This window comes from Ochotona princeps, chromosome 11 (genome assembly GCF_030435755.1).
Source record: "Ochotona princeps isolate mOchPri1 chromosome 11, mOchPri1.hap1, whole genome shotgun sequence".
Taxonomy (NCBI): domain Eukaryota; kingdom Metazoa; phylum Chordata; class Mammalia; order Lagomorpha; family Ochotonidae; genus Ochotona; species Ochotona princeps.
Window position 1 is genome coordinate 40,470,251 of NC_080842.1, and position 27,458 is coordinate 40,497,708.

Genomic DNA, 27,458 nt, shown 5'->3' on the forward strand with positions numbered 1-27,458 from the left:
TGTTTGCCACAGCCTGCACACTCCTTGAACTTCCCACCCTCTGAGGTCCTCCACTCTCTCCGGGGCATCTGCCAATCTGTGACAATGAGCAAGGCTTTCAGACATTCCTGCCACTGTGTTCCCATGTCCTATTAAGACCTTCTCCCTCCTGTTGCTCTGTCCTGCCCAGCTGGAGAGGGTTGTGTCTCTTGAGTTATCTTTATTTATTTTAAAGAGATTTATTTCTTTTTTGAAAGAGTTACAGAGAGAGAAAGAGAGGCAGAGAAAGAGAGAGAGAGACAGAGACAGGCATCTTTAATCCACTGGTATTCTTGCCAGATGGTTTTGATGACTAGTGCTGGGCCATGCTGAAGCCATGAGTTAGGAGTTTCATCAGTGTCTCCCATGTTGTTTTTTCCTGCTCATAGGAGTGTGCTGGATCAGAACTGGAGCAGGTGGAACATGAAATGGCACCTATTTGGTTTGCTGACATTGCAGGCAGCAGCTTTACCTGCTGTGTAGGGCACATGTTTTGATCTGTGAATTGGCCCATGTTGTCAATCTTGGCTCTCCTTTTTCCTAAGAGACCTCTTTTAATTATTTCTCCTCATTTCTCTGCCTCCTTCTCATTACCCGTGTACTTTGTCCCACCTCATCCATTAAAAATGCTCTTCTGGGGTGGGTATTTAGCTTAGTAGTTAAGATTCAGGTACTTGTGACCCATGTCAGAGTAACTGAGTTTCATGCCCAGTTCTAGCTTTGCACTCCGGTTTCCTACTGATGTGCACCCTAGGAGGAAGCAATGACGTCTCAACTATGGTTTCCTGCCCCGGTGTAGGAGTCCTGGGTTGGGTTCCTAGCTAAAATCACTGTGGACATCTGAGACACAAACCAGCAGATGGGAACTCTCTGTCTGTCTTCCTGTCTTTCTGTTTTCCTCTTGAATAAATAAAAAGAAAATTCAAAGTCTTCTTCCGCTAGCAACTCACCTTTGTGACTGGCTTCATTCCCATTGTTCCACTGCAGCTGTCCAAATAGAAGTCACCAGCTGGGCCCGGGGCTTGGCCTAGTGGCTAAAGTCCTTGCCTCATATGTACCGGGATCCCAAATCGGCACCGGTTGTTTTCCCAGCTGCCCCGCTTCCCATCCAGCTCCCTGATTGTGGCCTGGAAAAGCAGCAGAGGATGGCCCAAAGTCTTGGGACCCTGCACCCACTTGGGAGACCTGGAAGAAGCTCCTGGTTACTGGTTCCAGATTGGCACATCTCTGGCCGTTGCTGTCACTTGGGGAGTGATTCATCAGATGGAAGCTCTTCTCTGTCTCTCCTCCTCTCTGTATATCTGACTTAGCAATAAAAATAAAATAAATCTTAAAAAAAAAAAAAAGAAGTCACCAGCTGCGGTCATCCCTAGGCTCAGTGGGGGATTGGTGCCAGGACCCCCTCTGAAGTCGGCCAGGCTCGAGTGCCTGCGTAACATGGCATAGTGTTTGCACATAGCTTATATACATCCTCCTGTATATTTTAAATCATGTCTAGATTGTTTATAATATTTAATAATACAATGTAAGTGCCATGTATGATGTGGCTGTATTGTATGATTTGAAGAATGAAGATAAGAAAAAGTTTGTGTATACTCAGTGCAGACACAGTTTTTTTCCCTGAGTATTTTCATTCTGAGGTTGGCTGAATGAGGATGCAGAAGTCCTGCAGATCTGAGAGCTGATTATAATTCCTTGCTGCTAAGTCCATTGAATTTGTCTTAGTCTGTATTTCACTTAGTTCTTAAAGAATCATATTGACCTTGCTGATCATGCAGAAACTCGAACAAAATCTTCTATGGGTACTGTGCTTTCCTGATTTCACCTTTTCTTCATGCTGTTCTTGGATTTATCTTCTGGTCACGTAAAAAAAACCAGATTTATTTATTTTTATTGGAAAGGCAGATTTACAGAGAAAGGGAGAGACAGAAAGGTCTTCTGTCTGCTGGTTCATTCTCCAGGTGGCCGCAGCAGCCAGAGGTGAACCTATCCGAAGCCAGGAGCTTCCTCCAGGTCTCTCACACAGGTGCAGAGTCCCAAGGCTCTGGGCTGTCCTCTACTGCTTTCCCATGCCACCAGCAGCTAGTTGGATGGGCACTGGATCAGCCTGGATACACACCAGCGCCCGTATGTGATCCTGGTGTATGTAAGGTGAGGATTTTAGCCATTAAGCTACTGCCCTGGGCCCTGATCACTTCAATGCAAAGTTTACTCCTGGTTCCCCTAGACATAGCCATCTTTCTGCAATTCTTTTGCCCCTGAACGACAGAATTCAGACTCAGAGCAGGCTGAGCAACCAACCCAACAAACAGACCCTACTGGCTAAAATGGCAACAGAAGAAATGTATTGATACATGTACCTGAAAATCCAGAGGCAGATCTGAGCTAGCTGGTCCAGAAGCTTTCATCACAAACAAGCTCCCTCTGTCTCTTGGCTTTGTTTTTCTCTGTATTTATAACGTTCTCAGGCAGCCTGTTGCCAAGTGATGGCAAAATGCCTGCCAGCAACTCTAGGCATATACCCAACCCTCTTAGATAGCACAAGGACAATTTTCTACCCAATTTTCTTCTTTTAAAAAATTATTTTTAATTTATTTGCTTTGGAGGCAGAGAGGCAGATGGGAGAGAGAAAATGAGAGAGGGGGAGAGGGAGAGGAAGGGAGAAAGAGGGGAGAGAAAAAAAGGAAGAGAAAAAAGGAAGAAGGGAGAGAGGTAGAGATTCTGCTTGTTCATTCTCCAAATGCCCACAGCAGCTTTTTAGCCTGTATCGCAACCATCAGGGCAAATGCCCAGTGAGGTCAATTTTTTCCCCCAAATTTCATGTATTTATTAATCAGTGTAATCAATGAATCAACTTGACTGCATGCATGTAGAGGAGAAATATTTCCTGGTTAAGTGGAAGATTGTGCAGTTGGCTTCTGGAAGACCTTCATTTTAAGCAGCTCTACAGTGACAAATTTCATTTAGAACTCTGGCCTTCTTTATTCAGTTTGCTGTAATCCATATTCACTGAGTAGGACTTGTATCAATCATTGGGACCCAGTTTGTTCCAGGATTCTGGGTTATTCTTTCTGTCCCAACTGACATCTGGATTGAACAATGCCTGATGCATGACATAGTGCAGCTGCAATATCTCCTGTTCCAATAAATATAAAGAGGGGAACTCAGCTGGGGTGCTGCTTGACCTAGCCGAGAACCTGGCCAAGCATCTTTGCAGCAGAAGCCTCAGGTCAAAGCTGGAAGGCCCAGGACTATGCAGTCTCCTGAGAAATAATTTAAAACGGAATGATCATTAAATGTTTTTTTTAGATGTCCCTGCTTTATAAAGCGTTTCAGTGAATGTAATTACCCTCTCCCTGTACGCTACGTATTTGGACTTGTTATGTATTTGTAAGTTTTTAGAAAGATTTATTTTTTTAATTTGAAAGTCAGTTATACAGAGAGAAGGAGAGACAGAGAAGAAGATCTTCTGTCCGTTGATTCACTCCCTAGGTGGCTGCAATGGCCGGAGCTGAACTGATCCAAAGCCAGGAGCCAGAAGTCTCCTCCAGGTCTCCCACATGGGTGCAGTGTCCCAAGGCTTTGTGCCGTCCTCGACTGCTTGCCCAGGTCACAAGCAGGGGACTAGATGGGGAGCAGTGCCACATGTATTAGAACCAGCACGCATATGGTATGCTGGCATGTGCAAGGCCAGGACTTTAGCCACTAGACCGCTGCACTGGGCTCATATTTGTAATTCTGTTTCTGATCTAAATTTTAAGCTTCTCAAGGGAGGAAATGAATCTATAGATTCCATTCTTTTAATTCTTTTTTTTTTTAAGATTTATTTATTTTATTGGAAAGGCAGATGTACAGAGAGGAGGAGAGACAGAGAGGAAGATCTTCCATTCAAGGATTGACTCCCCAAGTGGCCGCAACGGTTGGTGCTGCACCAATCCAAAGCCAGGAGCCCGGAGTTTCTTCCTGGTCTCGCACACGGGTGCAGGGTCCCAAGGCTTTGGGTCGTCCTCGACTGCCTTCCCAGACCACAGGCAGGGAGCTGAATGGGAAGTGGAGCTGCCGGGATTAGAACTGGCACCTATATGGAATCCCGGCGCGTTCAAGGCGAGAACCTTAACCATTATGCTATCGTGCTGGGCCCCATTCTTCTAATTCTTTCTGTAATGCCTTTGCAGTGTTTTATATATTTATAGTGATAACGGAGTTCTATTTTCTTAGCTGTTGGTTGACATCTAGTCTTTGTCAATCCAGTTGAAAGTTCTGCTTCCATCTTTCCTCTTTCTTCTATTCAAAAAAATTATTTATATGGCCACAATGGCCATTCCAAAGCCAGGAGCCTGGAGGTTTTTCCAGATCTCCCATTTGGATCTAGAAACCCAAACACTTGGCCCATATTCTACTGTTTTCCCAGGTGCCTTAACAGGGAACTAGATCAGAAGTGGAGTAGCCAACACTTGAACCAGTACCCCTATGGGATACCAGTGCTACAGGCAGTGGCTTTCCATACTGTTCCATGGAGCCAGTCCTTCCTTTTTTTTTTTTTTTTCTTAATTCAAAAGCATTTTTCCTATGAAAGGGGAGAGAGAAAAGAAAATGTCAAATAGAAAGAAATGCTCTTTTGGGCTTGCCATGTATTTGTCATGGTGCTTGACACTAAAAATGAAGCTCAAAGGCAAGGGAAAGACAAGTTTAAAATATATTTAAAACAGATGTCTGTGCTTAAATTAAAAAATTCCAACTGCATCCCTTTGACCCAGAAAAGGCTACTTTTAGAAAACTACCCTATGGAAGTAATTAAATACATGAAAAATATTTAGCTCTAACATGTTCGTTTCATATATACATGTAATTCTCTTTATAATATATATAATAGAATACAATAGAAATAACCTAAAACTTTAACCATGGGGGCTTAACATTTAAATACAATGGAATTCTTCTGTTACAAATAACATGTTTCCTGTCATAGAAAGACATTTTTGATTCACAAATCAAAAAACACAAGCTCTAATTATGCACAATTTTTGTTTTATCAAAGGAAAAATATAGCAACAGCTAGGGGGATATTATCAGTATATTGTGATGATAAAGTTAAGGTTTTTTTTTTCCCTTTTTTTTAAGCTTTTCTGTAGTGAACTTTGATAAATTACTTATAAATTAAAATATGGTAAACTTTGATAAGTTACCTCTAAATCAAAAATGATTCCAAGCATAATAACTTTCTATTAATGCCATTTCTTTTTTTTTTGGCTTTTTTTTTTTCAAAAGTGATTTTGTTTTGTAAATAAATGTCAGTAATTAAGATTTTGGGAAAAGGAACGTGTTTGTTTCTTTGATTTTTTTTTTCTATGATACCATTTTTTTTTTCTACTAGATACAATGGAATCCAAAGTAGTATCTATGTTAGTTTGGAGTCTTGTGATGTAAGAACAGGTAACTTGGGTTTTGTTCTAGTTAAGTTACCAAATCTCTTTATACACTTAGCATACTTATTTTTCATCTCTTTGTCCAGTAGTTCTGTCTGCTAAATACGGAGAATTCCTTTTCTAGTGCTACCACAGCAGAGGTAAGGAATGCATCAGTAGGCCTTTGTCATCCAGCCATGGTAACCTTGTGGCAGCCTTTTGACTGTAGCTACTATGTACCATTCATTCAGCTGTCAAGTATGAGCCTTCAATTACTACAACAAGTGTTCTGAAAACTGACAACCTACATTCAAATCCTAGCTCTATTGTTTGTGAGGTGGGGAAAATGAGTTAATTTCTGTGAACCTCATTTATTAAATAAATGCTTAGAGACATTGTTGAATGTAACAACAAGATTTAAAATGTGTAATGCCCAGGACACAGTAAGTACAATAAATAGTGACCCTAGGGTGCCTACTGTGGTATGAGTATTCAAGTGTGCTATGACTTGCCCATGGTTTGAGCCACCCACAGGTTCATGTTTTTGGACCTTAGGCCCTGGTATGAATCTGAGGTGGTGGAATTTTTGAGAGGTGGAGTTGTCTTGAGTGAATTTTTTTAAAGAGTGGATCATTGTAAGGGCCAAATCATTGGTCCCTTCCTGTGCAGTCAATTCTCTTTCTGCCTCCACCATGTGGTCAGTGGTCCCCATAGGATGCTGGTGGGGCCATGTCCTTGGACTACATGTAATCCTTCATATGTAATCTTATTTTCTCTGTTAGGTAGGGATTATGGTTATTTGATAGCATGGCAACCAGGCATCTGAGAGGTAATCTACATTAAAAAAAATGGGTGCAGAGTATAAGAAAATATAACTTACAGATGTGAGAGTGACACTCCTGGATTTGATTGTTGTGTTCCGCCTTTGTTTATACTGCTGAGGAATAGTAGGTTTTTTATTTTTTGTTAGCTCCTTTCCTATTTTTTTATTATTGTTTTCTACTTGCCATTTGTTGATATCATTACCTAATGGAGTGTTAAACATGGAAATATATATATATATATATCAAAATAAATAAAAAATAAATGATAATATATATACCAGAATAAATAAATAAACAAATAAATGGGACGGGTGTTGTGGTACTGCATGTTAAGCTACTACTTGCAATGCCAGTGTCCTATCAGAGTGTGAGTTAACAGTTCAGCCTCTACTTGTGATGCAATTCCCTGATAATGAACCTGGGAAGGCAGAGGAAGATGGCTTAAGCGCTTAAGCTCCTGCCATCTGTGTAGGAGACCAGGAGGAAGATTTTGGCTACTGGCTTCTAACGGGCTTAACCCATGCAGTTATAGGTATTTAGGGGTTGAAACAATAGGTGGAAGATTTCTCTCTCTGCCTCTCCCACTTCGCCTCTCTCTCTGTCATTATTCCTTTTAAACGAATAAATATGGATCAGCACAGAGGCTCAACTAACTAATCCTCCACCTTTAAGAGCAAGCATCCCGTATAGGCACTGATTCATGTCCTGGTTGCTCCAGTTTCAATCTTGCTCCATGCTTGTGGCATGGGTGAGCAGTAGAGGATGGCCAAAGCTTTGGGCCGTGCAGTCATGTGGGAAACTTGGAGAAGCTTCTGCTTATGGATCTGCTCCGCTCCAACCATTGCCGCCATTTGGGGAGTGAACCAGAAGATGGAAGATCTTCCTCTCTGTCTCCTTCTCTCTCTGTAAATATGCTTGTCCAATATGAAGAATTAAATCTTTCAAAAAATAATGAATAAATCAATACTTAGTAAAATAAATGTAAATAAATGAGCTAGTTATTCAAACCCAGGTTGTCTGACCCCACAACTCAGGCCTCACCACTGCACTTTCCTTCCTTTGCTTTCTTTGATGATTTTTCAAAATCGTGTAAATTTTATTTTTGATAATTTTTATATATTTGATTAGGGCACAAAGGGTCAAGAGCTAGAGGAAAGTGGGTGAGACCAGTGTGTACACATTCCCTTTTTTCCTGCCTGTATCTTGGGGGAGGGAAGGGGGAGAGACAAGGGGAGAAGCCACACTCAGCCCTCCCAACCATCCCAGGGTCCCCAATGTGGGGCATGCTCCAAAGGTCCGGCTCAAGTGGTTTTGATAGTTCAGCTGTTCTGTATTGCAGCTGATCTTGCCACTCCAGTCACAATGAAATCTCTCCAGACTCCACTGGCTGACATAGCTCACCTTAGAATCTCCACTTGCCCAGGTATTCACTGCCAATTGTTGGCTGGGGTAGTTGCTCTATTTGTTCTGTCCTCCATCTCTGTTATGGTATCAGGTGTCCTCTGCAGGTTCCAGTGTACTGCCATATCCTCCATGTGCATCTGGATATGCTGTCTACTGCTCCGTCTAAGCCACTGAGGAGGCCCAGTTCTGACACAAGCATTCCAGACCATGGAACCTGCACTTTCCTCCAGGGTTGAAGTTCTGAATCCAGTGGTTCCGTTGGGTTAACTCCCAAAGAAATTTCGTCTGAGGTGATCCCAGACCTGATGCATGTATGTGCATACCTGTACAGGGTCTGGCACAGTCTGTTGCCCAAATTGGCTTATGCACACACTATTAGTTGCAATTGCTGGGTCAGTTGTCTCCAACCCTGTCTTCTACACAAACTAATGGGTGTTGCGTTCCAGGCCGATCCTGCTCACCACATACTCAGCCCCTATGCAAACCAGTGGGAGCTGAAGCCTAGTCGGTGTGACCTGCAATAACCCCCACCAGGTCTGTCTCCTGCCCCGGTTCCCATGCTTGTCAGTTTGCACAGCAGACTGTTCCAGTCAGTCCCCACATCCCGTTCAGCTCTCATGTGTCAATGGGCATTGAAGGCTAGTTCAACCCAACCAGCCCCACTATCCAGCTCACACATGTGCTGGCAGATGCTACTCTCTGTCTAGCGATGCCTGTGTCAGTGCTGGTTCTCATGCTCACCAGTGGGAGTGACAACCCAAGAGGGAGGTGCCCACTGATTCCCTAATGGGCCTACTCCCAGATCTTGCACTCTCCAGGTGCTACTGCTGTTTAGCTCAACAGAGTTTTCCCCCTGTGCCAGCATCTGCAAGTGTTGCTGTGGCAATGCCCAACCAACTAATCCTCACCCCCTTGGGCTTATGTATGTACCAGTAGGTATAGTCCGGCCAGCCTGACTTGTCCCGATGCATCTTACATGGACGCCAACAGGTGTTGTAACCCTGCCCAGCCTGGTCTGCCCCCAGTCCTAACTCTGACGCTCACCAGTGGGAATAGTGGCCCAGCAGGGGATCTCTCTGCAGTCCCTACCTACTGGGTTCACCCACTCTCCCCCAGGTCTCATGTGTGCTTGTTGTGTGCTGTGGCCCAGCCTGGTATGTATGGCCTGCCTCACCTTGGCGTTTGCCAGTGGGTGCTATAGCCTGGCCTGGCCAGGCCCACACCCAGTTCCAGGTCACTGTGGTGGGGACTACATCCTAACCCAGCCAGTCCCCAGTCCTGGCCCTAGTTTGAACTGGCTGGTATTGCAGCCCAACCTGGCATGACCCACACACCATTCTGGCTCTCGGATTTGCCAGCAGGTGATATGAATTGTCCCAGCCTGGCTTGCCCCAGATCTGAGCCAAAGGTAAGACCATGGGTACTGTAATCTGTCCTGGTCTGGGTTTCTCCCTTTTTTGGTTCTTGCACTCACCTGCAGGGAGTGTGTCCCGACAGCGGAGTTGCTGAAATCCTCCATCGGAACCTCTCCCTTTATCAGATCTGACACATACCAGCCCTACTTAATCCACCTCCTGTCCTAACGGAAACAGTTGCCTTTCCTGACTGGCCCTCCTTTGGTGAGTTTTAGTTTCACCCTTCCTGTGAGATTGTCATTTAAGAATTGATCAATTGATTTAAAAATATGAGTTGCACAGAGAGAGTGAGAGAAAGATCTTGCATCTGTTGGTTTGCTCCACATATGGTTACCATGATTGTAGCTGGGCCAGTCTGAAGGCTGGTCCCTCCCCCCCATTGGTTGCAGGGGCCCAAGCCCTTGGGCCGTCTTCTGCTGTTTTCTCAGCTGCATCAACAGGGAGCTGGACTGGAAGTGGAGCATCTGGGATCTGAACAAGTGCCCACATGGGATATGGTGTTGCAGGTGGTGACTTAAATCTACAAAACAGCGCTAGACCCAAGGCTGAGTTTTTTGCTTAAAGTTCTTTGTTGATATTGTTGCCAACACCTTTTGCTATGCAGTAGGAGCTATGAGGGAAAGAAGCTTCTTGAGTTTTCCTCATTTAATATTGAAAAGACTTAATTATCTCTGCAGGAAATGATCAGAGAAGAACTGAATAACAGCTCTGCTTAGAGTGTTTATTTGAATCAATTAGAAATTGCAGCTGTTTCTCAGTATGTAGCAAAGAGGTCACATTTAGAGGGAGAAGTCAGGATGTAGTCTTGAGAATGGCTTTGGCTCAGGCGCGGGGGACACTGTCAATGCTGACCCTGGATGCTGGTTACCCTGTCAGACTGAGGTAAGGGCAACAGCGAGATGATGTTTTCTGTGTCTGTTGCTCAGTTTTCCATCATCTTTCATTTGCTGAAACTGAGTTTCTGGGAAAAATGTGGCTCTTCCAGTTCCAAATAATTCCACCCACTTATGGTTCTGCAGGTGCCTCACTTTCTGAAATGTTCATGTCCTCCTGCAGTAATGCTGAATAAATATTCAAGTATTTAGAAAAATGTAAAGAGTGATGTTTTTGTCCATTTTCTATTACTGTCATATGACATGCAAGCCTGAGTAATATGTGAAAAAAACAAATTTATGGGGCCAGTGCCATAGTGTAGCAGGCTAATCCTTTGTCTACAGCAGCATCATCCCATATTGGTGCTGGTTTGTGACTCAGCTGCTCTACTTAAGCGCCAGCTCTCTGCTTATGGCGTAGGAAAGCAGCAGAGGATGATTCAAGTCCTTGGGTTGACCCAGAAAGGAACTCTTGGCTTCAGGTCAGTTCTGCTTCAACTTCTGAGGCCATTTGGGGAGTGAATCAGAGAACAGAAGATCTCTGTCTCTCCTTCCCTATAACTCTGCCTTTCAAATAAAAAACTAAAGAAATCTTTAAAAAAAAAAAGTTTATTTAATTCTACAAACTAGGAAGTCCCAAGACCAGTTAGCTGCACCTGCAAGGGTCTCATGCTGCATCCAAATGTAGTGGAAGAGCAGAAGGGCAAACAGGCATGAGCAGAAGGGAAAAAGTGCAAGGGGCAGCCTTGCTTCATTACAAGCCTGCGTGATGGTGCTGATGCAATAGCTCAGTGGGCTGATGTTCTCCTTGCAAAGTGTTAGCAACCCACATGGGCACTGGTTCATGTCCTGGATGCTCTGCTTCCTATCCAGCTCCCTGCTTGTGGCCTGGGAAAGCAGTGGAGGATGGCCCAGAGCCTTGAGAAGACCCAGAAGAAGCTCCTGGCACTGGCTTTGGATTGGCTCAGCACGTTCAAGGTGAGGACTTTGGCTGCTAGGCCACCACTCCGGGCCCTAGTGACTGGTTTTGCGGCACATTTTTGCTAAACCACTACCGTGACACTGGCATCCCACATTGGAGCACCAGCTGGAGTCCTGGCTACTGTGGCCCATCTGTCTGCTAAATACCTAGGAAAGTAGTGGATGATGGCATGAGTGCTTGGGATCTGATCTCCATGTGGAGATCTAGATGGAATTCCAGGCTCCTGACCTGGCCTGCACCAGCCCAGGTTGTTGCGGCTATTCAGAGTGAATTAGAAAATGGAAGATTCCTTTCTCCTTTTTGTCTTTTTGTTATTCTACCTTTCAAATGTATAAACAAGTGTTAAACATCCTTCCTTTTGAAGAGGTATTTTGCTCGCAAGGACATAGGCATCCTATTGCTTGCTTGCTGTATACGGAATGATCCATCCTATCATAATGAAGAGGTGGGAGCGGTGATTCAGGACAGTGGTGGCTAGAGAGAGAGACTGATGGGAGAGTTGCTATTGATGTAGAAGCAGTGGGGCATAGGTGGAGGCTGTGTGGGTGACAGAGCAGGTGATGTTCTGATGAATCAGAAAGCTGGCTCATTGAGAATCAGTGTGCCTTGTTATACAATCAGTTTATTCATTTCAAAGGAGCACCTGACATTAAAAATACTGTTTTCTGAGACATGCTAGGCCTTGTGCCATTTATAATTTACCATCTGTGGGCTTTCTGAAGTTCAGTGACAGTTAATGGTTTGGATTTTGCTAAGGTGAGTGGTTTCAGAGTCTGTGTTTATCAAGGGACTAGAGTATAGGAGGGAAGCTTTTGCTTCTTAGAGAGTCCAGGCAAAGGCCCAGACAACTCTTGATCTTAATATAGTTTTGCTACGTAGAAAAGCAAAACATATAAGTAAAACAAAAACACACCATCCTGACTGATTACAGGAGAACTTTTGTGCTATAATTCTGTTTCCAACCTTGGGACTGAGGAAAATCTTAGGACAGATAAAATGTAAATTTCAAAGTCTACTGTATTTTTTGAAGCATTGAGGGTCCTTTGTGTCTGATTTCACTCACTCCTTTAGATGAACTCATTTATTAAACTATGGAAATATTGTGAGCTTCCAAATCTACTCAAATAGTTTAGTATATGACTCCATTTTTGTTATTTTTTCTTGTATTTCTTAAGATTTGTTTATTTGAGGGCCTGGCATGGTAGCCTAGTGGCTAAAATCCTCACCTTGAACGTGCTGAGATCCTACGTATGGGCACCAGATCATATCCCAGCTCCTCTACTTCCCGTCTAGCTTCCTTGTTGTGGCCTGGGAAAGCAGTGGAGGACGGCCCAAAGCCTTGGGACCCTGCACCTGTGTGGGAGACCCAGAAGAAGCTCCTGGTTCCTGGCTTCGGTTGAGCTCAGCTCTGGCCATTGGCACCACTTGTGGAGTGGAACTAGTGGATGGCAATTCTTTCTGTCGCTCCCTCTCTGTGTAAATCTGACTTTCCAAGAAAAATAAATAAATAAAACTTTAGGAAAAAAATATTTGTTTATTTGAGAGGCAGGGCTAGAGAGAGAGAGAGAGAGAGAGAGAGAGAGAGAGAGAGAGCGCGAGCTTGATTTTCTATCCGCTGGTTCACTTCCCCACACAGCTGAGACAGCTTCATTCAGGTCTTTCACTGGAATTGGATCCAAGCACTTGGACCATCTTCCCCTGCTTTGCTAGATGTATGAACAGGAAGCTGGGTCAGAAATGGTTGTTGCTGTTGCATTTGCAGGTTAAACCTCTGTGGTATGCCAGCATCCCATATGGATGCTGGTTTGAATCCTGGCTGTTTCACTTCTGATCCAGCTCCCTGCTGAGGCACGTGGGAGAGCAACAGAGGTTGGCCAGAGTGCTTATGATCCTGCACACACTTGGGAAACTTGAAAGAAACTCCTGTTCCTAGCTTTGGACCATCCCAGCTCTGGCCATTGTGGTCATTTGATGGAAGATCTCTGTTTCTTTGTCTGTGTCTGTAATTCTGCCTTTCAAATAGAAAATAAATATTAAAAAAAAGAAAAAAAAGTGGGCCTGGCACAGTGGCTTAGCAGGTAAAGTCCTTACCTCAAACGTGCCGGGATGCCATATGGGCACCAGTTTTAATCCCAGCAGCCCTGTTTCCCATCCAGTTCCCTGCTTGTGGCCGGGGCAAGCAATCAAAGATGGCCCAAAGCCTGAGGAGAGTCTCCTGGCTCCTGGCTTTGGATCCGCTCAGCTCTGGCTGTTGCGGTCACTTGGGGAGTGACGGAAGATCTTCCTCTATGTCTCTCCTCCTTTCTGTATATCTGCCTTTGCAATAAAAATAAAATAAATCTTGAAAAAAAAAAGAGTGAAGCAGCTGAAGCTTGGACCAGTACTCATGTGGGGTGCGAACCTCTCAGGCACTGATTTAATGTGGTAACCTACAACGCTGGCCCCTTTATTAGGACTTACTTCCCACAGTCAGTAAGAGGCTGAGAAAGAAAAAAATTGTGAAGATTCAGAAATTGCTAACTTTCTGAGATGAATCTGCACGTCATTATCATCATCATCATTTGGCTTTAGAAAGGGGCAGGAAAACAGTGGTTTGAAGTGCGGAAACTCAAGCTGCAGCCCAGTGTGGGGGATAACGTGGGGAAGGTCTGACTGCTGACTCAGAGAGCGCACTAGCTAACGCACAGTCTGCCCTTACTGCCTCGTCTCATCCTGGCACCTTGGACAGTTCCACTGTGTGGGTCACACTGACCTACTGTCCAATATTTTCAGCATTATGACAGAAATGTTTAAAAATCCCTATGTTTTTTTCTTGCTGCCTAGAGCTGTCAAATTTATATACTACCCATATTGAACTTTGTTTATCCTTCAATATTACTGGGCTGTTAGTGGTTTTTGTTTTTAATGTATGCGCTTTCCTCACATTTTATGCTATTTTGTTTGGCTTCTGCGAGTCATGTGTACTCATTAGAAAAATGCAAAGTACATTAAAGTACAAGACTGGGGGTGTGGTGTGAAAAAGCCCACTACTCATTGTTACACCTCTCGAAACCAGGAGCATTGACACTGGGGCAGATTTCTCTGGGATCTTTGGGGAGTGATCCAAGCTTGACTTGGCAGCCAGCCACGCATCTCTGCCAGGGTCGTTAACCTACAGTGCCTCATTCTTCCTTTATTAGAAGTTTACTTAATTGACCTCTCTCCTTCCCTTTCTGCTCTCATATAATGATGAAAGCCAGCTTCTGGAGGATATTGGTGACTGGTGAGACTAGTTGATCCTGAACCTCCTGGCAAGAGGGTAACTGGAACGGGTAGGCTCTGCGTCTTGCCTGAAGCAAAAGCACCTGGCAGAGAAGCCCATCAGCTGAGCAGGGGCCAGGTTGCAGGAGGCTCAGAACTGACGGCGTTGGTAGAAATGGCTCGGAGCTTCCAGCTCAGAAACAATGAGCTCTCTTCAAGCTCTCTTCCCCTGCCCAGTTCACAAAGATCACAGCCTGATGCATGTGTTTGACAATAGACAAGTGGGAGTCCCAGCTTCTACACTATGTCAGGCCTTAATAGGAAACAGTTTTTTCTTATTTTTTTCCTTTAAAAATTTTTGTTTATACATTTGTTAAAGTCTTTTATGTGTCAGAAATTCAACTATTTGAACCATCACCTTCTACCTCCTAAAGTGAACTTGAGCAGGAATCTGGAATTGGGAGAACAGCTGGCACTTGAAGCCCGGCACTCCAATATAGGATATGGACTACCCAACTAGTGTCTTAGGCACTATACCAAGTGCCTGCCCCATTCTTCTTAGTCTTTTTTTTTATTAATTTTTTTTATAATCTTGACATAATTAGGGTAAAAAGGTTCAAGCACTACAGGAATATGGGCAAGAAAATTAGTTCCGTATTGTTTCCTTAATATATCTGATGTAAAAGGGGATTTTTTTTTAAAGATTTATTATTATTGGAAAGCCGGGTATATAGAGAGGAGGAGAGACAGAGAGGAAGATCTTCCATCCGATGTTTCACTCCCCAAGTGAGCTGCAATGGCCGGTGCTGCACCGATCCGAAACCGGGAACCAGGAACCTCTTCCAGGTCTCCCACGCGGGTGCAGGGTCCCAAAGCCTTGGGCCATCCTCGACTGCTTTCCCAGGCCACAAGCAGGAAGCTGGATGCGAAGTGGAGCTGCCAGGGTTAGAACCGGCGCCCATATGGGATCCTGGGGCGTTCAAGGTGAGGACTTTAGCTGCTAGGTCACGCCGCCGGGCCTTGTAAAAGGGGATTTTAAGGGAGAAGTCCCACCCAATCTCCCATCCACCCCAGGTCCCAGATGTGGGGCATGCTCCGAGGGTCTTGCTCAAGTGGTTTGGATAGTTCAACAGTTCTGAATTGCTTCCAATATCTCACCACTCCAAGCATGATGAGGTCGTTGGAGAATCCACAGATTGACATAGTCTATCATAGAGTCTCCGTTTGCCCAGTATTTTCATTGCCAACATATAGCTGAGATGGTTGATTGACTTGTCCTGTCCTCTGTCTTTTCATGGTTAGGGTTCTGAGTCCGGAAGCTTGATTGGGGGCTCCCCAAAGAAACTTTGTCTGAGGTGTTCCCAGACCAGATTCTTGTGTGTACTTGCAACCACAGGGCCCAGCACAGTCTGTCGCCCCGATCCGCTGGTGGTTGCAATTGCTGGGTTGGTTCTGTTTCCATCGCTGTCTTCCACTAGAATCAGTGGGTGTTTGCAGTCCAGCCTGGTTCTGCCCAGCACACACTCGGCCCTCACATAAACCAGTGGGAGCTGCAGCTTAGTCAGAGCGACCCACAATAACCCCCACCAGGCCCGCCCCCTACCCTGGTTTGCCAGTATGTGTAGCAGACTTGTCCAGTCTGTCCCACATCCCCTTCTGCTCTCATACATGTCAATGTGCATTAAAGCCTAGTTCCATCTGACTATCCAGCCTCAACTATCCAGCTCAACTATCCAGCCTTCACGGATGTTGTTGGGTGTCTGTCTAGCCACCCTAGCCCCTGTCCTAGCTTTTGTGCCCTCCAGTGGGAGTGGTAACCCAAGAGGGAGGAGCCCACTGTTTCCTTCCCTGGCCATTCCCACTCCCGGATTATGCACTCTCCAGATGGTTCTGTGGTTTAACTTGACAGAACTAGCCCCCAGTGCCAACTTCTGCCAGCTGATGCTGTGGCTAAGCCCCAACAACCCTCACCCACTCTAATTGTAGAGTGCACCACCAGGAATAATCAGCCCAGCCTGGTTTTTCCCTGATCTGGTCCACATGAGGCACACAGGTGTTGTAGCCCTGCTTAGTCTGGTCTACCCCCATCCCAGCTCACGCTCTCCAGTGGGAGTAGCTGTCCAGCAAGGGAACCACCTCTTATTCCCTTGTGCGCTCTGCCCCCTCCTTTCCTGGTTCTCACGCGTGCTGGTTGGGTGTTGCGGTCACATCCGGTACAGGCAACCTCACCTTGGCATTCTGTGTTGTGCACAGGTTTTGTCGCGACCGAACCTGGCTCGACCCACACTCTGTTCTGGCGTTCGGATTTGCCAGTGGATGACGTGAACTGATGATTCAGCCTGGTCTGCCCCTGACCCATGCCGAATGTGTGCCAGTGGGAAACTTTCCATGGCCTATTCTGGGCTGTTTCCTATCATGCTTCTTGCGCTTACCTGCAGGGACTGTGTCCTGCCAGAGGAGTTGCCCAGGCTCCTCCATCAGAACCCCTCCCAATGCCAGATTTTGTGCATACCAGGAGGTCCATACTCAGTTCACTTCCTGTCCTAGCAGGAACAGTGGCTTTCCCTGACTGGCCTTCAGCCTAATCTGGTTCATGCTGTTGGATGTTTCAGCCCATTCCATACCCACATATAGCTCACATATGGCTCAGTCCCCATTCTTCTTAATTGAATTGTTTTGAATAGGCAGGCATAGCTCTGCATTTGATACAGCAGAAGTCTCCCTCTTGCTGTGGCCTGCCCAGCATTTTCACCCTCTGTCTTAGTCCATTTCTGTTGCTACTAATAAAATACCACAGACTAGGAATATTATGACAAAGAGTTTTATTTTGAGTCATGGCTCTGATTCAAGATTAAGAGAAAGCTAGTGATGTCCTTCTTGCTGACACAATTCCAAGGCAGGGAAAGTGGTGAGACCTAACTAAATTGGCTTTTACAGCAGACCCATTCTCATGATGGTCTGTAATGAAGGCAAAACCCTGATCACCTCTTCAAGAGCCTACCTTTTTTTGGGGGGGGGGTGGGTAACAAATTGATTTTTGTATTTCCTACATGTTATTTTTAAATTATCTGGAAAGTTGGAAAAACAGAGTTTCTTGACTTTTACTATCGGGTGCTACAGCCTGTCTTGATCTTGCCTGCCCTCAGTCCCAACTCTCCCTGGTGAGTGCGATAGCCTGACCCTGCACAGTCCACACCCATCCCTGACTCATGCATACCAGTAGGTGTGATAGCCTAGCCAGGCATGCCCCACATTCCAGCCTGACTCTTGCACTTGCCAGTGAGCTAAGGTTTTCCTGACTCTGCCTGGTCCAACAGCCCATCAGGGGTTTCCCTAGTCCCCCCCAGACCCACTCCCAGACCCTGATTACCTGTGCCGGTGGGTGCTAGGCCATGAACAGTCGTAGGCTACCCCTTCTGCCCTGCATATGTATGAGCAGTGGATGTTGTGGCGTGGCCTGTCCCATCTTGGGTATGTTTGCTGGTGCTGCAGCCTGGAACAACCTAGCCTGTACGCAACTTCAGTACTCATGAGTGTCCAGGGGTTCTGTGGTCATGCCTAGCTCAGCCTGTCATTACCCCCACCTCCAGGCTGCAATTGCAGATCACAGGGGTGGGCCCACACACCTCCACAGAATCTGCCCCCCAGACTCAGTTCTCTTGCATGTTGGGTAGTGACATGGCCCAGCCTAACACTGTTATCTATACACTGTTTTGACTCTCATTGCTGAGTACTGTGATCTAGCTCTCAACCCTAGCTTAAGTGTGCACTGGTGAGTGGTATTCGGCATTGGTCAATACTAACTACCCCAGCTCTTCTATTCCACAAGGGCTGGTGCTTTGGTCTGAACTTTAAAGGCCTTGCATTCCCCCCTCAAGTTCCCACTGCTGGGTGGCTTGGGTGCCAGTGGTGCTGGGTGAAGCTCTTGGGCCACTCGGCCCAAGCCCTGCTGCTTGGGGTCTCAGAGCCAGGGCTAGCTGGTCCAGCAGGCCGATCAGCTCAGGTCTTCAGACCGAAGCCCCGCCCCTGGGATAAACTGACCCACCTGGCGATAAGCACAGGGTGGGCCGATGGGCCCAGGCCTTCCTGCAGACCCGAGCTGCGTCCAGGAACAAACTGACCCACCAGGCCTGAGCCCTGATGCTTAGGAGCTTGGGTTTTATTCTTTTGCAAGATATCTTTTGCAACATTTTAATGGGTGGAGGAGAGGTGTCTTGTACTTCAATAGGAAGGCTGTTTACTTTCTTGATGTTGGAATCCAGCTGTCTGCTTCCCCTTCAGCATTCCAACTGAACTCCTTAGTGTGCCTAGTGGTTTCTACCTACAAGTACTTGGGACAACTATGCTAGACTGAAAGTTGTGGAGCTTTCTGTAGTTGTCCAGGTGACTGGGTCAAGGTTGACAGTATATGATTGTGTTTCTGGAGCTCTTCTCATGTTGACCCAAACCTTGTCAGAAAGAAATCATACTGGATGAGTTTTTAGCCAAGGAAGACTTTTCCGAGACTATTGCAATAGGGGGTCAAGACTCAGCTTGAGAGTGGCTGGGAACTTATAGCTAATAAACCAGATACAGGAGTCAATGGATGGAAAGTTAGTAAAAGGAACTTAGATAGGTGTCAGTGGTGGGGGGATTTTGCCCAACTGGCTCAGCAGAATTCTGGCTGAATGATGACAGGCCAAGGACAAGTCCTAATTGAGAAGAGCTCTTGGAAGAGCTGACTGAAGGGAATTTGTTAATCTGTCCTTCAGTCTGCCTAGAAGACACTGTGAATATTTCTGTTCAGTACTAGGATTCCTGGCTTTTTGGTCCAATGACTGCCATCCTCACTGGGCTGGTAATTCTGGTCTGTGGTATCTTTTTATTTTGCGTGGTTTTCATCGGTTTCCTTAAAGATCAGTCATTCTCAACATGTTGACAGGCAGAATTGCAGTGTGGTTAAGAGCACTGGCTTTGAAATCAAATGTATTTGGAGTGAGATTCTATTTCTGCTACTTATTAGCTTTAGTACTCAGGGTAGGGCACTTGAAAATACCTTCTTTCCAGAGCTGTTAGCTATAACGGTAATTATCACTACTCATTAAATGAAAGATATCATTAATATTAATATTATTTTGACCCAGTCTCACATCATCTGAATCCAGCCCAACACATTCCTGTACCACGCCTGATGTGTTTACAACTTTGCCTGTTCTTGGCAAACAACTAATCGGTCCCATAACAATTGGAGTCCTCTTGTTTCCTTTGATGGAAACAAAATCTCTGGGGCTCTCTTCTCCTGAAACTATCTATAAGGGAAGTACTCTAACTTTATTCCAACAGAGGCATGCATCGAAGCAATTAAAATACTCTTTTTTATGGCATAATTATTAGAGCAGTTATCTATATAACTATGTAAAGTGGTGGAGAATATTGATGTTATACACCTTATCTGCTCTTTGATGCCTATCAGATACTTTTCTTCAGCTTGTTCTCTTATATAGTGTGATGACTCTTATTAGATTGACTGATGTGTCTTCCTTAGCTTCTTTACTTTCTAAAGTATATCTGAGGGCCTGATGTGATAGCCTAGTGGCTAAAGTCCTCATCTTGCATGCACTGGGATCCCATATGGGCATTGGTTCATTCCTGGCTGCTCCATTTCCCTTCCTACTCTCTCCTTATGGCCTGGGGAAGCAGTCAAGGATGGCCCAAAGCCTTGCGACCCTGCGCTTGCATGGGAGATCCGAAAGAAGTTCTTGGCTTTGTATCAGCTCTGCTTTGGCCGTTGTGGCCACCTGTGGAGTGAAACATTGGATGGAAGATCTTTCTCTGTAACTCCTTCTGTCTGTCAATCTGCCTTTCCAATAAAAATAAGTAAAATCTCAAAAAAAAAGAGAGAAAAGTATATCTGAGAGTGCTGGTGCTGTGGTGTGGCGGGTAAGGCTGCTATTTTTGGTGCTGGCAGCCCTTGTGGACACTGGTTTGAATCTAAGCTGCTCCAGCTCTCTGCTGGTGTACCTGGAAAAGCAACAGAGGATGGTCCAAGTGCTTGGGCCCCTGCACCAATGTGAGGGGCCTGGAGCATGCTCTTGGCTGTTGCAGCTATTTGGGGAGTGAACCAGAGGGTGGTTATACTCTCTCTGTAAATATACCTTTCAGATAAATATATAAATAAGTAAGTAAGTGAGTGAGTACGTAAGTAAGTAAATAAATAAGTAAATATTTTAAAGTATGCCTGAGAGCTTTCTGAAGTTTGGAAAGGGAGAAGTGTGTGCTTATATGTTTGTGTGTGTTGTACAAAATTAGGGGGAAATAGAGGAGAGAAAACTCATTTTGTAGTAGTGCACACAGAAGATTTGAGATGGAACAGGATTCTTGCAAACTAAGAAGATTGTGACTATTCTACTTATTTTTATATATTTATTTTTACTTGAAATTTCGAGTTACACACTGGGAGAAAAAGAGTGTTCTTCCATCTGCTTTTGACCACAATGGCCAAAGCTGAGCCAATCAAGCCAGGAGCCAGGAGCTTCCTCTGAGTCTCTCATGTGGGTGCAGGGGTCCAAGACCTTGGATCATCCTCTGCTGACTTCCCGGGCCATGAGCAGGGAGCTGGATCAGGGGAGGATCTGCTGGGGTTTGAACTGGTGCCCAGATGGGATGCTGGTGCCACAGATAGAGGACCAGACTGCTGTGCTGCCACACCATCTTCCCCCTCCCCCATTTTCTACTTTCAAGGTTGTCTTTCACTTCTTTATTCTCCGGTAACAGAATAATGGTTCCCCTTCCAACGTGTCTCAACTCTGACTTCACTTGTAGGGCTAACAGCCCAACAGGGCTGAAGTCACCACTGAGTCACTGAATCTGAATCATCTTTTTTGACATGCCAAGTTGCACACATCCCGTCCCTTAAATGGACTTCAGGAGAGATTGCTAGGATTAGCTCTGATTTGTAGTGAAGTCGACACAAAAGCAGAAAATGAGTGATGAGGAAAGTTTTGTCTGCTGTTATGTTAGGGTTCTAATGTGGTAGAGAAATAGAATCAGCCAGGTGCATGCGTGCATGTGTGTACTTGTGTACCTGTGTGTGTGTGCGTGTGTGTGTGTGTGTGTGTGTGTGAGAGAGAGAGAGAGAGAGAGAGAGAGAAAGAGAGAAAGAGCGCGCTGATTTATGATAAGGAATTGACTCCTTTGGTAATGAAGGCTGACAAGTCTCAAGGAGATCCAGGAGAGCCAACAGTAAAAGTTCAGCCTGAAAGTCAGTAGACTTCAGTCATTAAAAAGAATGAAATTATACCACTTACAATTAGATGACGCCAACTAGAGTCCATCATACTCAGTGAAATAAGTCAATCTCAAAAAGACAAATATCATATGTTCTCTCTAATATAAGGAAACCATCATGCAAATTGGAATGCATAGTGATGGAGCAGTGGAGACTACCATATCCAGATGTGAAGACACAATGCAACATGTATCCCTAATTCCAAACAAAAGATGGACTCCCAGTGAAAGTGTTGGACGTATTTAGACAATGGGTTGATGGACTGTCTGACATTGTCTGTACCAGCAATGTTGGGGCCACACTTAAATAACAAACTGATGGAATTCTAATTCCTTATGAAGGAATGTACTGTTGTGACAATATGGGGAAAATCAGTCTGGGAGTGGGAATGGGGGGAGGGTAATCCCAGACTATACAGAATTATACCATAAAATTCAAAATTTAAAATAAAATTAAACAAAGTCAGTAGGCTTGAGAGTCAAAAAGGGTCACTGTTTATTTATTTATTTATTTTTACTGAAAGGCAGATATACAGAGAGAGAAGGAGATATAGAGAAAGATATTCCACCTGCTGGTCCACTCCCCAAGCAGCTGCAATGGCTAGAGTTGAGCCGATCTGAAGCCAGGAGCTTCTTCCGGGTCTCCCACATGGGAGCAGGATCCCAAGGCTTTGGGCCATCCTCGACTGCTTTCCCAGGCCACAAGCAGGGAGCTGGATGGGAAGTGGAGCTGCCGGGACACGGACCCACGTCTATATGGGATCCCAGCACGTGCAAGGCGAGGCTTTAGCCACTAGGTTATCGTGCCGGGCCCTTGAGCCACTGTTTTTGCCCAAGTCTGAGGAGAGAAAAAAAGCTAGTGTCTCAATTCAATCAGGAGAAGTTTCCCTTACTCAAGTGTTTTTGCTGTTCAGGTCTTCAGTTGATCGAGCAAGGCCCATCCAAATGAGGGAGAACTATCCACTTTCTCTGTGTGCTGATTCATATTAGTGTCTCCAGAAGCACCCTATCAGACATAGGCAGAATAATGTTTAACAAAATATCTGGCACCTGTTAGTCCCGTCAAGCTGACATAAAAACTTAACCATCACAAGATGCCTCCTCTGTTTATTTTGGTATTTGCATAGTCCCTGCAGTTTTCAGGCACAGAAATAGATTAGACTGAGAACAAATCCTTAATTCTTTTCCCAGCAACTTTGCCGCTGCTGCTGTGAGTGGTCCTGTCATGTTACGAAGATCCTTTCATCAAACTCGCCCCCTCTTAACACACCAGTCACTGAACTAGAAAAAAGGACCAGTAACTGAAGTACTACTTCCCCCTGCTCCACCCGGTGAGGAGAAGGCAACCCCAGGTGAGTGGCTTAGGGAGTTGATTTCTTTATTGTCCCATCGACTCTGCCTCTTTGGCAATGATTTTTCAGAACGGAATAGATTTTCAGAGCATGGGGACCTATGTTCATCTTGCTTTCCCGACATTGAGCGTTGACACCTGCAGCTGATGTTTTCCTCCATAAAAGTACCACGGTAGAGGGAGAGGGTAGTTCAGGTGTGAAATTGCAATGATTATCTGCTTTCCTTACAGTATGGGTTTCTTACAGTAGATTCGATTAGTCTCGAGGGTAGATTGTCAGGTGTAGCAGTTATACTAGAATTTACCAGTTCTTATGCTTCTTCAGTCAGCAACATCAGGATCACCTGGGAATTTGTTAGAATTAGAAAATGGCAGGGCCCACCCTGCCATTAAGTCAGAAAGTCTTAGATGGGGCCCAGAAATCTGCATAATAAGCCTTGCCAGTGTTTCAGATGCATGCTCATATTTGAGGCCCAAGGATCATGAATATTTGAGTTAAGTTCTTTGGTGGTGAAATATGTATCTTGAAATGGATCTAACTAATAGCCAGAAAGGTGACACTCTGTAAAATCCTGGAAAACTTCAAAGCTGTACAGATAACAGCCTTCCTCTCAGCAGGCATTTCATCCCTGAATTGTGAACCTAAGCTTTGCTGTGTTTAGTCATGTGTCTTTGTGATGACTAATTTTATGTGTCAGGTTGACTGCCACGGGGTGCTTAGATTAAACACGAGTTTTCGATGTGCTTTTGAGAGTGTTTCTGGATGAGATTAGCATTTGAATCAGAAGATTCACTAACATAGAATTCTGTCCCCCAAGTGAGTGGGGATGATGCGATGTTTTAAGGGCCTGCATTGAACAAATGACAGAAGAAGGAGGGATTTGTCCCTTTCTGCTACTTGGCTGCCTGTTTGAGCTGGGATATTTCACCAGTCTTTTCTGGTTCTCAGACTGGGAATCACGTCATTTCCCTTCCCCACTGTTAGGCCTGGCTCTTAGGCTATTTGCTGCAGGCTGACTTATATTATTGGCTTTCCTGTTACACATACAGTGGTGATCATAGCAGAAGAAACATGAATTTGAATCAGGCTGAACTTGTTGACAGATCTGCTAAGCAGAGATTCTGCATTTGATGTTGCAGCTTAGGGCCTTCGAAAAGGCACCAACTGAGTTGTTTGGTTGAAGTATGAACTGATTGTTGACCTGCCCTACATAAATTGGAAATGCCATGTGGGAGAAGGTATTCAAAAGCTTAGGGAAACTGAAACTGAAATGTTAGAGTGGATTTGAGACCTACTCACCCCACACTGAGTGTGTCCAAAAGAACACCAGAACATCCTTCTCCAGTACTGTGAAAAATCTGCGTTAAGCTGTGAGGGACGGCCCAGCGTTCATGAAGAGTTTCATGATAGCTCTTGTCTATAGGCTGGACTTTACAGTGGGGATTGCAGTCACTGAGCTGGGAAGCCTAAAAGCAACAGAAGTAATTGGATCACAAGGTGATCCAATTGTTAATATAGATGCAGGATAGACTTAGGAAATGCTGAGTTAATTTTAGCAAATACTGAGTTCCTTGGGAAAAACTGAGTTTTTCGGACCTGTGCTGTGGCTCCACAGGTTAATCTTCTACCTTCAGGTGTCTGCATCCTATATGAGCATCAGTTTGTGTCCTTACTGCTCCACTTCTGGTCCAGCTCCCTGCTTGTAGTCTGGGAGAGCAGCAGAGGATGGTCAAATCTCCTAGGGACCCTGTACCCGCATGGAAGACCCGGAAGAAGCTCCTGGCTCATGGCTTTGGATCAGCTCAGCTCCAACCATTGTAGCCATTTGGGGAGTGAACCAGTGGGTGGAAGATCTTTCTCTTTTTGTCCTTCTCTCTGTAAATCTGCTTTTCAAAAACAAACAAAACCAAACAAACAAACAAACCCACCAAATCTCTTAAAGAAAGAATGACAGTGAACTAAGTTTAGAAAATTCTGTGGGCCCGGCGGCGTGGCCTAGTGGCTAAAGTCCTCGCCTTGAACGCGCCGAGGTCCCATATGGGCGCCGGTTCTGATCCCGGCAGCTCCACTTCCCATCCAGCTCCCTGCTTGTGGCCTGGGAAAGCAGTCGAGGACGGCCCAATGCTTTGGGACCCTGCACCCGCGTGGGAGACCTGGAAGAGGTTCCTGGTTCCTGGCTTCAGATCGGCGCAGTTCCGGCTGTTGCGGCTCACTTGGGGAGTGAATCATCGGATGGAAGATCTTCCTCTCTGTCTCTCCTCTCTGTATATCTGACTTTGTAATAAAATAAATAAATATTAAAAAAAAAGAAAAAAAAGAAAATTCTGCAGTATTTTGCCAGAAGCAACTGAACATTCTAGAAAGCTCAAAGAACAAAACAAGGTTGCAGATCTAAATTTGAGAACCACTGTTGTATCTTTGAATCCAAACAAATGATCAAGGCAACCTTAGGTGGCTAAGATGACACAAAGCATGTTATGGTACCAGGAAAACACATTCTGACAGAGTGCTGGGGAATATCGGTGTTAGAGGGCCAGAGGAAGGATCAAGCATTTGGATCGCCATGGCCCATGTCATGTGACCTGGCTTCAAGTCCCAGCTCTGCTCCCAATTTTGCTTTCTTCTAATGCATACCTTGGGGAGCAGCAGTTGATGGCCCAGGTACTTGGGTTCCTGTCACCCGTGTGGGAGAACTGGACTGAGTTCCAGGCTCCTGGCACTTACCTATCCATCCTTGGCTGTTGCAGCCATTTGGGGAATGAACCAGCGCATGAAAGATCTCTCTCTAGTTCTTTACCTTTCAGATAAATAGCAAAGAAATTTTTTTTTTTTAAATGAAAAAGGACCAGAGTAAGACAACCTAAGTGGTGGTGGAGCAGAAATATGATAAAGGTGGAGCTTCCCACCATGTCCCCTCTCCTAGAGCTCCGGGTTCAGTCTGGGATCATGGGCATGATGGGGCCTGCAGTGCAAGTGTGCCCCTGTGTGCTGCTGCAGTTCTCTGAGCACGCTTCAGGGAGTATCAGAGGACACTCCTCACCCTCTTGTGAAGAAAAGGTGAGGGAGCAGGCATCAGTGGACAGTTGGCAATATCTTGGATGTAAGAAACTTGAGCACATTTTCAGGCCGAGGTTAAGGCGCTAGAGGAGGAAGAAGTTGAGCATACTGGGAGAAAAGGAATAAAGAGAAGAATGGTGTGAAAAGAAGATGAGAGCCACTAGAGCTGGACTTGGTGCAAAGATCCAAAGACACTGATGTCTGCTTAAAATCCAAAGTCCCTTTGGATAAGACCATTTTTGTTGCTTCCTCTTCCTTTATTATTATTTTTTATTTTAAAACTTCTTGGAGTAGCAGTTTGCTCTTACCTTTTGGACTCTCTCACCATGCCTAGGAGCATTTGTCTCTCTGCCAAAACTCTTCCAGAGCTGTTACATCCCTGAGCAGATCCATAAAGAGATGACTAGCTACAGATAAATGAACAGTAGGGAATGGAGGTTTAGCAACACAAGGATAAAAGCCATTTTTGAAAAATGTTTGATTATTCTTGCTAAAATTGTGTTTCTACCTCCTGCTTGCTAACATGGCTGTGTGCCACTTGACAGCTCCCCGAGACATCCCTCCCTGGCAGTGTGCAGGAGTCGCAGAGCACAAAAGCAGAACTCTGTCCCCTCGGTTAACTGAAGCCTGTTGACTGGTGGTCTCAGATCCCTGAGACAAACTAGAGAAGCTTCAACAATCTCTTTGTGTGATCACAAAACAGCCTGGGTAAGAACTGTGAACAGCAGGCAGCCTGTATGTCACGCTCTCTGAGTGCAAGACAGCTAAGGTGTTTTGAGGGCTGATTAAGTAGAACAGGTACTGTGAGAGGCACTGTGATTCCAAGATGAGAAAAGCACTGCTGGGATCCTCAAGGGTCCTTCCTGTCTCCTTTTCTGAGTGCTGACCCACATGGTATAGTCAGGGGAGTCAGACTGGGATTAAAGCATCAGCTTTATTGCTTGTAAAGCTGGTCTGGAGAAGGTGACATGAACCTGAGGCCAGAATCGACTCAGTGTTTCTATCTCTGTGAGCTGAACTTTCCCCTAAGTCGTGGACAAAGCCCTTGGCAACTGCCACACTCACCATAGCTGGGGGAAGAAAAAAAAAAAACATGGGGCCTTTAAGACAGACATCTCCAGAAGGGCAGTAAGGGTATGAAGATTCTATACCTGGTCTTGTCAATCCTACAGATGATTGTGTTCTCCCATAAAAAGAATAAGGAGGCAGAGTGAACAGAAAGGTGGAAGCCACCTCTTAAATACGATGGAAACTGTGTTTCCTAGATTCTTGATCAGAGCAGATATGGACAAAGGAAAGAATAGGATTTCTCCTGTATTTTCCTACCATTTGACCTCTTGACCCATGGGTTAAGAATGGGGCACCTGTGCAGTATGCTTTTTGAAAGTGAAAAGATATCCAGGGTTAGGATCCCAGGTGCTAAGGGTGTTTGACTCCATCTTTGATGAGGCTGCTCTCTTAGACGACCACAGTGGACCACCTCCTCTGTGGCTTTGTTTTCTAGAACTTCAGTTATCTGCAGTAAACTGTGGTCTGAAAATGTTACATGGACAATTCTAGAACTAAACAGTTCTCTTTTTTAAAGATTTATTTATTTTTATTGGAAAGTCAGATTTACAGAGA

At 45.1% G+C, this 27,458-nt stretch overlaps 1 protein-coding gene and 1 pseudogene across 1 annotated transcript in view; one reads left to right on the forward strand and one right to left on the reverse strand.

Moving 5' to 3' along the window:
- Nucleotides 1–27,458, forward strand: part of EXTL3 (exostosin like glycosyltransferase 3) — a 118,123-nt gene that overhangs the window by 13,729 nt on the left and 76,936 nt on the right. The window lies entirely within an intron of this gene.
- LOC101535988 (cytochrome c oxidase subunit NDUFA4-like) lies at nucleotides 2,885–3,227 on the reverse strand (annotated as a pseudogene).